This window comes from Zingiber officinale, chromosome 11B (genome assembly GCF_018446385.1).
Source record: "Zingiber officinale cultivar Zhangliang chromosome 11B, Zo_v1.1, whole genome shotgun sequence".
Taxonomy (NCBI): Eukaryota; Viridiplantae; Streptophyta; class Magnoliopsida; order Zingiberales; family Zingiberaceae; genus Zingiber; species Zingiber officinale.
Genome location: NC_056007.1, coordinates 57,529,612 through 57,541,017, shown reverse-complemented (window position 1 = coordinate 57,541,017; position 11,406 = coordinate 57,529,612). Strand labels below are relative to the sequence as shown.

Genomic DNA, 11,406 nt, shown 5'->3' with positions numbered 1-11,406 from the left:
GATTTGATTCTTGGAAAATAAAGAGTCGTATACAACAGATCTGGACATAGATTTAAGGAAAAACAAAAATACAAATCTTACTTATCACTTGTAAATAGAGCAAATGGAAAAATAATCCAAGCATGGGTCCCCAAGTCGAACTTGATTAATCAAGTTGAACTTGGTCAATATTGGGTCCCCAAGGATCAAATTCACTACCTTGATAGACCCTATCAAGACTATAATCCAGGGGGAGCCAATAGAAAAACCATCTTTACCGATAAATAGATTTGTTTAATGCTTGCTTTACTATTTTTCTTATACATGTTAGACTATACTAGATAAGAACCTAGGCATGATTCACACTTGACTAGTAAGACCTAGGAGTTTCAGAAAGGAAATTAAATATCCAATTTCTTTGAAAGGCTTTGTCTAAAAGTGGTGGATGATCCCATACCTAAGAAGGCCTAGTGCCTCGTCATAGCCTGGAAGTCAATCATTGAAATAAATATTTAATTGATTAATTGTAAAACCTTAGTCTAACTCAATTGTAAAACAATCCTTAAATGATAATCTAAATTAAAGATAAAATTAACTATTTCACAAAAACCTATAAGGTTCCCTGATTGATAATTTAGAAAAGGGTAAGACGAACTTAGGTAAAAATTTAGAATAAATTTTAAATTAATTAATTAAATAATCTTAATCAAATTAATTAATTAATTAGTTAATCTTAATCAAATAAATAAATTAAATAAATTATCTTAATTAAATAAATTAATAAAACTGATAAATCTTAATAAATTAATCATTTAATAAATATTAATAAATTAATCAATTAATAAATAATTAATCAATCTAACCAATTCATAACTTAACTTAATAAATTCAATTAAACATAAAACGATCTCATAGTCACCCATAGGGATATCATGATTGAAAACCTAGATTGGGTGAGATGGAAAATAAGGGGTTGAACCCAATCCAATCTATCTTACAATCCTTTAAAATTGGTTCCAAATCAATACTTTATGTGTAGGAACATAACAATTTGGACCAATAGATGTTGAATAGTGGATGCTCCAGACACATGACTAGAGACCGATTGAAGTTTACCAATATAAAATTCAAAAATCTAGGGTCAGTTGCATTCGGCAACGATGGAACACTTAAGGTAATCGAAACAGGTAATATCAAACTGAGTTCTAATTTTTATATCCAAAAAGTTTTATTGGTTGATCAATTGAATTTTAACTTACTTAGCATTAGTCAGTTATGTGACTCTGGGTGCTTAGTCACATTTTCAAACTCTGAGTGTCTAATTAAAAATGTCAAAAATCCTAAAATTTCACTTAAGGGAATTAGGAAATAAAACATCTACACAATTGACCTATCAACCTCCTCACTTTGGTGTCTCCTAACACAACAAGAGGAAACTAAGTTTTGACACAAAAGATTGGGTCACACTCATACCAGACTCATTTCAAAAATGAGTCAAAATGGCTTAGTTAGAGGTTTACCCAAATTAAAAATTTTAGGAAATATAATCTGTAATGCTCGCCAATAGGGTAAACAAACCAAGTCAACCCACAAGTTAACCAACTTAAATAGAACTAACTCAATACTTAAGCTCCTACACTTAGACCAGTTTGATTCACATGGAGCCAAGTCTCTAAGCATAAAACCAATATTGCTTAGTTATAATTGATGATTACTCAAGATTTATTTGGGTAAAATTTCTAAAAACTAAAGATGAAACTTATGAAATATTTAAATCCTTTTGCAAGTTGATAGAAAATGAAAAAGATACTAAAATTAAAAGACTTAGAAGTGATCATGGAGGGGAATTTGAAAACCATAAATTTACTAAATTTTGTGGCATTAATGGATACAAACATGAGTACTCATGCCCTAAAACCCTCCAAAAAATGGTCTAGTAGAATGAAAAAATAGAACCCTAAAAGAAGCCGCTAGAACCATGTTAAATGAGTATAACCTAAATAATCAATTCTGGGCTGAGGCAATAAATACGGCTTGTTACATTCAAATCACTACAACAAAAATGTTAAAAGACAATGGATTTTATCCATTGTCGTAGGCCCTTAAAACCATTGTAAATGACTATGTTGTTAAAAGTGCAAGCTATGACAACGGTTTAAAACCGTTGTCTTTGAATGAAACGATAACAGTTTTGCAATGGTTTAAAACCGTTATCTTTGAATGAAAAGACAATGGTTTAAAATTGTTGTTGTTTAGAGCACTTTTAATAACACTGTCAGTTACAATAGTTTTTTGGGCTATGACAATATTTTTTAACCATTATCTTTGAGGGTGATAGAAAACATCAATGATTTTAAATCATTGTCTTTTAAACTATTGTCTTTTAATACCAATATATCATATTTCAATATAAATATATAATAAAGAATCATAATCACAAAAGAAAGAATGTTCTCCATATTAATGTCATTCAAAATGTTACTTATAGAATAATTACAATCATAAAAGAAGAAACAGGTCTCATATTCAAATAAAATTTATCTAAATACAAATAGATAAATAAACTCTACTTACAACTAATAAAAAATAGCCAAAAGACTAGAAACTTGGGATGGTGATTCATGCCATGTAGGATTGCACTTAATTATTGTCAACCCAAGTCCCATCAAAATCTTCAACTTGTAGGATCTCATTAGGCTCCTCTTTCTCACTTGTTGATTCTTCCATGTCAACCTTTTCCAACATTGCTGATTATCTGTTCCATAATAAATCCAATCTTCCCCACACTAACTCCATCAGAAAGTCTAATCTTTCCACCCCTTTGATAAGGCACCAAGAGATCCACAACCTATTGATCGAAAATAACATGAAAAAATATACATTCTCCATAATTTGGAAGGGATAACATACATTGATCGAGAAATAACAATCACAAATACAAAAGCATGTCGAACATTTTCTGAATTCATTTAATTAATATGAAAAAATATACTATGAAGTTAGAACACTGAAACAAACTAACTTCCTACAAACCATTCGATACAGTATCATGAAATGAAAAAAGGAATGTTATCTGTTTTAGCTCTCTTTTGAGAAGCAACACTTTCGTGGTGAATTTGATATAAAGACACAGAAAATCATAAAATATTTTGGGAGACAACATTTAGTATTATTTAGGATACTTATTACATGGGTAATTATATCAGAATGCTGACACAAAGAAGGCGAAAGAGATTGCAACTTATCTATTTATATGAATAAATACTCACTTCTAATATGTTATAACAACAAAATATAAGTAGAGTAACCATGAAATGTATTTTTTGGATCCTTAACAAACTCAATGAAAATGGAAACAAAATATCAGACCTGGTGTATGTAAACTGAAGAGAAGAAAAAACTTTGAACTTAAAAGAAATGAAACGTAATTGATGTTTAATAGGGCTAAATTTCAAGATTGTAACATATATAATCAATTGCATTAGTACCATCTCCTGAGAAAAGATAAGTAAGGAAAATAGGCATGCATGTTATAGAGAAAATTCAGAAGACCACATGTTTTGATTTGGAGCAAGTCTATATAAAACATTCACTATACATTACCCTCCAATGCAATTGCTGACATGCCACATAAATGACTTTCAACGGACTCTGCATTTGAGGTAGCTTTAATTGCCCAAGGCGACAATGATATAAATAGGTGTTGCTAAGATTGAATGATAACCAAGATATAAAGCACACTAGTTAACATAAAATCACCTTCATTACACATTCTTTCAAGATTAGGAAACATTGTTGTGTAATTCCAGCATGTTAGAGCCATTACAGGAAAAACATAATTTAGCGACGAATTATTTCGTCGCTAACACATGTGTTTTAATCGCTAATAGTAATTCATGATGATAAATATTTGTCACTAACATAGTTGCTATAAGTGTGCCGCAAATCATATTTTCATCGCTAAGATTGGCATAATCGCCACTAAACTACATATTGTTAGCGACATATTTAGTTTGATTCGTCACTAAATTGTAAATGTCAGCAACGATGTATGAGTAATTCGTCGCTAAAATTTACTAATTTTAACGACGAATATATAATAATTCATTGCTAAAACTAGTTGTTAGAGATGAATATATCAGAATTCACCGCTAACTATTTTTTTTTTAAAAAAAACCTGCTGACAAGATTCATCAATGAATATAAGGGTTAGTGACAAGAGAAATTTGTCACTAATGATATTTTTTTTCAAGATTCAATGAATACAACATAGACAGTAATAAAAAAGTAAACTAGTATATTTGACAATAATTAATGCCATACATGATAAGGGACACAACTAAGTACAAAATCCTAATCTTTATAATAAAGGAAGATGCAATATAAATGCGCACTGAATTACTAAAGTAACAAGAAAAGTACCTTTGAAAATTCATCATCTGGAACTTGCAGTTTCTTCTGAATGCATATCTTGACATTGGCTAAAGTTTCACCTTCCTTAATGACTAATGATCCTGAACTTGCTGCAAAAAAACAAAAAACGTGAAGCTCTTAGGGAGGTTTGTCTTCATAAGATATATAGAGAGGTAAAAAGTAATCATGGATCTGTATAATAATACAAATATCTAGCTACTATAGTTTTTGGGATAATCCTTTATCGTATATAATAAAGTAATTGGAAATATGTCGCTGTCAGTGCATAGAGAGTAAAGCATGTAGACATCTATACAAGGCAATTAAGTAAGAATGGGAAAAATTCCAGTACAGGTAAAAAAGGAATCACACAAGAATTTTTTGGCAAAGAATATAAAATACACCAGATGGTAATTATTACCAAAAGATAAATGCATCTATTTTATTCAAAGCTCCAAAAAATAGCACAAGTCAAACACATTATATTTGACATTTGGTTCTGATTAGGATCTCTATTAAAATGGTAAACATGAATCAAGAGATCGTGAGGCCCAAGGTTTTTCTTTTCTTCTGGAATCTGCAAGGAGAATACCCAAATCCAATCAATCTTAAGATACTATTAAATCACAATATTTGACACAATATCGCACAAGTTTACCTTGAAAATGATAGGTCTCCTAACAGAGATAAAATATCACAATAGAGCATGTAATAAATTTCAGATAAATGTAAAAATATCCCCAATACAAACTCACCTCCTCTGCACACAAAGTACAATACTGATCATTAATGTTCTCAAACTTCTCACCAGGAAGAAAGATCTGCATGGATAAAAAGTAAGATGACGATTAAAATGCCAAACAACTAAACAAGAGAGGAATTCTAAATGTATGTAGAAAATATTGGCTTCATGCACAGTGATATTTTTTGGAAGTCTAATGTTGTGAATTGCCACCTAAAAATAAAACATCTAAGTTATAAGAAAATTTCACAAAACAAAAATATATAAAGAATAGAAGGATCAACCCAACCTCCTCTTTTGTGGCATGGTGGAATGCTACTTTTAGAGTTTTCAAACATTGCAATTCAGGAAGATGAAATATCCAATATCTCATAATACAATATTTTAGATGTCTACGTCAAATAAACTAGCATCCATTAATTCACTAAATTTACCATAAACAATAAGCTTCTAAAAGATAAAATATTACATATAGAGAAATTAAAGCATAGAAATCATAGATTAAATCCCAAAGGTGATAATTGATGTATAGAACTTTGCTTGATATTTGTCAAAATATTATATGTTCAAACATGGTGAAATTCACTAACCAACACTACAATTGGCACTTGATAAGATGTATTCCTATATTTACAAATCACCTAACTTATAGTAGAGTGAGTCCTCCTACACATGCCAATCAGAAACATATATTAATCAAAAATCTTACTATAGGAAGATCCTTGTTTCCTCTAATCATTGCATCGATGAGAAAATATTTGTCCAATAGAAGCAATGTCAACCTATGCAAGTCCAGTGAACCATCATCATTTTCCTCAGCTAGGCAAAACACCCTTTGCAGGATAGACCATAATGCACTTCGAGTGGTAGAATCATTAGAAACAAGGGGTAAAGCATCAAGTAGACCCTGAAGAAATTGAAAGTCTAGCAGGAAACATTCAGAGTAAGTTGATCAGATATAATAATAATAATGCTTCCCAAACAAGACCACCAAAGAGCCATACCATTTGTGATGGATAGGACCAAATGAAAAATAGCCAAGGAAAGCATACGAGGAGCACATACTTGGGTGACCAAAATGACAGTCGGGATGAGGAAGACGACAATGTGCTGCAAGGGCTTCCTAATCATGAAGGCGTAGGAACGAAGTAACATGACGACGATGAGCGTCTTCTCGGAACCTGTCTCCAGGAAGATGATTGTGTTATCCTTCTTTGCTTTCTCCAATGCCTCCAGCTGATAGCTACGGTGATTAAAGGAGAAGACGGATGACTTTGGGACACAACAAAATAGAGGAAGATGTAGGTGGAAGGAGTAATGAGAACTTGTGGATGAAAGTCTTGGGATCAGGAGGCGGGTCAGTGCTATTCATCTCTACTACTTGTGCTACTCACTGAGCACTAACCCAACTTCGTGGACTTGTTTCATGTAACACCCATAAAGTCTCTAGTAATTTTATATAATTTTTGCATGATTAGAATGGGTTTATGTGGGTTCCTTCTACAAAAAAAGAAGAAGAGAAAATAGAACCAAAAAGAGGCATGGCCAAGGTGTGAACCTTGAACTCTTAACAAGTGGCAAGCTTTAAGTGGTATGGAATAACCAATAGGCCAAGAGGAAGTATTGTTAGAAAGGAAATGGAATTTGTGGTTAAAGGTAGGGAAGGTAAGGGGACACTTTTCTTCTTTCACCAAGAATAAGTGAGAGAGATGAAGAGAGAAAGTAAGAGAATGACAAGTTGTGTTCTTCCTGTTAGTTAGAGCCCTAGAGCTAATCATTTGATGATTGTTGTATGGACTCGTTGTATCATATTCTTGTATATAAATAAAGGCATTTGTTTTTGGTTATTATACTTACTTGTATTGGTGCCAAATAACTAAGTATAATAGCGTCCTTGAGTAGAAGGTTCTTACCTATATCAATCGATTGGTTGAATCGATAGTGAGATGATATAAGGAACACTACTCTTAATCATTCCTAGTCAAGTATTAACATTCAGGGACAATGTTAATGTGACGAGACTAGCATGTAGGTCAACTCGATGACTTGATCTCACAAGTCATGGATATGGAGATATCAAGTTGACACATGGGTATGCATTGGAGAATGTATACTGAATGACCCGTCATGAGAAAGTATCATGGATCATTATATGAGTGTCATATACTTTCTCATGTGGCCATTAGTATGACTTTTAGTCCTTGGACCTGAAGTCACCATGGTTCCCTACATAAGAAGTTACATACTTTGGCTTCGTCAAACGTCACCCGTAACTGGGTGGACTTTAAAGGCGATTACTAGGTATGAAACAAATTATGCGGAGGGATGTGAGTGATGTAGATGAGATCTATCCCTCCCATATGATGGGAGTGACATCATTATTCTTGATAGAGTGAGACCACTAAGTGAATGGCCATGCCCAAATGAGTCAATATGAGATGTTGAGCTCATTTGATTGAGTGAGTCTACTTGGGATTCAAGATTTAGATTAATTAGAGGATGACACGGTCTATGCCTCACATTGATCAATCTAGATGTCTAGGATATAAGGACACTTGTCATATATTGTGAAGAGTCACAATTAGTAGTCACAAGGTGATGTTGGATCTCAACATTCTTATAACTTGGGTAGTAATGATGTGTTGCTAGATACCGCTCATTACTTATGCTTCTAAATGGGTTTAGGAGCATTGCCATTGTTATAAGAACCTATAGGGTCACACACAAAGGGCAATTAGATGGAGATTAGGTTCATTTGATGAACCTAAAGGATTAGGTCCATGTGATGAACCAAATTGGATTAAGAGTAATCCAAATTAGACTAATTGAGTTGGACTCAATTTGGTTCATGTGTTAGATGAGTCTAATTTGGACTTAGACTCATTGAGTCAATTTAATTCAATGAATAGAGATTCATTAAATTAAAATTAACTTGAACCAATGGTTAGATTTGATGAACCATGGGAGAGAAGTGGTCAAGTTTGACTTGACTTGAGAGGAAGATGAAGAGTCAAGTTTGACTTGACCATTTGCCACCTCATTGGTGAGTTGGCATTGAGTAGGCTAATGATGATATGCCACATCATCAAGACCACTTCATGGTGTGCCACCTCATGAGGGAGATCAAGAGTTTTTGACTCTTGAAATCCCATGGAGTATATAACCTCTCACTTGAAGATGGCCGACCACTTTTTGGGAGTTACTAATGAGAATTGATTCTCATTCACTCCTTCTTCTTCCTCAAGCTCTCAACCTCTCTCCCTCTCCTCCTCTTGGCCGAACCATTCAAAGGTGCTAGCACACCTTTTTTTTTTTGTTTCTCCATCTCTTGCTTGTATGGATACACATAGAGGAGTATCTACTTTAATACTCTCGAGATCTGGCGAACCTTGGATGAGCGGGATTAAGCAAAGGGCTTCGCATCAAGGGTAAATTCTTATCTTGTAGATATAAAGTAGATCTAGGCTTAGAAAACTCGTACGTGAAAGCTTTTATGAAATTTTATTTCTTCGCACGGATCCGGTGGCAGGGTCGGTTTCCATGCTGCCATTGTAAAGCGGTTTTTTGCGGAGGTATCAAAGCCACGTAAAGTGTGTGTCTGAGTTTTATTTTGAATTTTATGAAATTCTACAGATCTGTAAGTTTCTGTGTTTTATGATTTTATAGATTTTATGGTAATTTTCAAAAGCGAAGCACAGTGTTTAGACATAGTGTGTGCTGAAAATATTTCAAACGACGGTTTCCCCCAATCATTTTGGGACAGCGAGGCATTGTAGGATTGCTTAGGAACACTCACGATGGTTATATCGCGGTAGGGGTGCTTCCACCGCAAGGGGCTTTGTTCCGTTGCGCAAATCGCTAACGGATCGGACTGAATTTTACTCATAAAATTAAAATTGTAAGAAAAATTATAGAAAATTATAGAAATTACATAATTTATAATTATGTATTATTTTGTGATGGTCATGGCCCAAAAGACCAAATTTGATTGGATATTGTGTGTTGTAATTCATAATATGGCCTACGTGCCGTCATGTGATTGTGCGTGTTGTATATTTGATACGCGACCTGTGCGTCGTGCCTTTCTATTTATTTATTCCTGTTGTAAATAGTTTATACTCGAATGTAACTCGAGTTTCACTTTTGTAATGTACAAAATGGAGCGGTGGAAGGTCCACTCGAGACGGAGTTACGAGGAGGGCGTGAGCAAAGGAAGGAGCTTTAGAACCTGTTGACCTTAGGTTGACCATCCGTTCTTCTCATTGGCTTGAGAAGATCGTAGTAGGGCCATGACTAATCACAAAATATTTAATTAATTGCTTGTGTGTGTATATGTGATGCATGCTAGAATAGTAATTAATTAGCGCCTTAACGATTAGATTAGATCTAAATCGCGTACATGATGCGTCCTAACGATTAGATTAGATCTAAATCGCGTATATGATACACCTCGTCGATTTGATTAGATCTCAATCGTGTCAACTCGAAATGCCTACCATGCTGTGATACCCATCACTACCTCGATTGCATGTTGTTGTTGAATCTGCCAAAGCAGAGCAACGCATACTATCTTAGTAGGGTGCGGAGGGACAATCTTGGTCCCACCTATCAACGCATGGGTGAATACAAATCAATTAGATTGAGTAACTAGTCAACTCAATTGGATGAAGTTTAACTATAGCCATTTTCCAATGGTTGGTAGATAGGTCCAAATCACGTTTATATTAACTCTTGGGCGTATTAGCCAAAGCTAACTCGAGTTTTAATATAAATGCAGATCTTGATCCTATAAACAAGAGTTGCATAGAGATGTAATTGGTAATTAGTTACCTACCGATCATACTAAGTCTTGGGCATTTTAGCCAAAGCTAACTCAGGGCATAGTATGATGTGGATCTTGTGCCACATGAATTATAGAATTCAGTGTGAGTCTCATTTAATTAAAGGCCTAATTAGATGATTAATTGGAATATGATATTTATTTTCTTGCGTTTTTCTGTTGTAGATTACCATGACGTCTGATATGGGTTAGGTTTCATGGGCCCCCGATAAGGAAGGGAAAGGAGATAAACAAACGGAGAAGATAGGTTAATATCGGCCGGGATATACCTCACAGGAGGTAGGCCAATATCAACCAAGATATACCTCTAAGGAGGTAGGATAATATCGGCAGGGATATGCCTCCAAGGAGGCAGACCCATATCGATTAGCATATGCCCCAAAGGGGGTAGGCTAATATCGGACGGGATATACCTCAAGAGGAGGTAGGTCTATATTGACCAAGATATGCTTCCAAGGAGGAAGACCCATATCAATTGGCATATGCCCAAAAGGGGGTAGGCTAATATCGGTCGGGATATACTGCCGAATGAGTAGACTGGTATCAATTAAAACATGCTCTCAAGAAGGTAGGCTAATATCGACCGGTATATACCTCAAAAAGAGGTAGGTCAATATCGACCGAGATATGCCTCCAAAGAGGAAGACTCATGTCAATTGGCATATACCTCAAAGGAGGTAGGCTAATATCGGCCGGGATATACCTCAAAAGGAGGTAGGTCTATATCGACCGAAATACGCCTCCAAGAAGGAAGACCCATATTGATTGGCATATGCCCCAAAGGGGGTAGACTAATATCGGCCAGGATATACCTCAAGAGGAGGTAGGACAATATCGACCAAGATATGCCTCCAAGGAGGAAGACCCATGTCAATTGGCATATACCTCAAAGGAGGTAGGCTAATATCGGCCGGTATATACCTCAAAAGGAGGTAGATCTATATCGACCAAAATACGCCTCCAAGAAGGAAGACCCATATTGATTGACATATGCCCCGAAGGGGGTAGATTAATATCGGTCGGGATATACCTCAAAAGGAGGTAGGTATATATCGATCGAAATACGCCTCCAAGGAGGAAGACCCATATCGATTGGCATATGCCCCAAAGGGGGTAGGCTGATATCGGCCAGGATGACTAATATCTTGAAAAGATATTTGATAAAATATAGCCCAATGCTAGTTAAAATAATAAATAAAGGAGCTCGGACGAGCACTTCCCCAGGAACCTCGTAAGGGGTAATAATAATTGATCAAACCTAACTGGGCCCAGTCCCAATTGAGACAAGAAACATTGGTACATCAAGCTATCTTTGATATAGCAAAAACAGGAGGGGTGAATAGGAAGGATAAGAACACTGTGAAAAAGAGTTGGTAAGATAGAGGAGAAGTGATATTACAAACAATGTAGTTTCCTAAATATGTTTGCGGTA

At 34.8% G+C, this 11,406-nt stretch overlaps 1 pseudogene; it reads right to left on the bottom strand.

Annotated features, from left to right (window-relative positions):
* Nucleotides 1–2,707: 2,707 nt before the first annotated feature.
* LOC122033941 lies at nt 2,708–5,547 on the bottom strand (annotated as a pseudogene).
* Nucleotides 5,548–11,406: the final 5,859 nt, after the last annotated feature.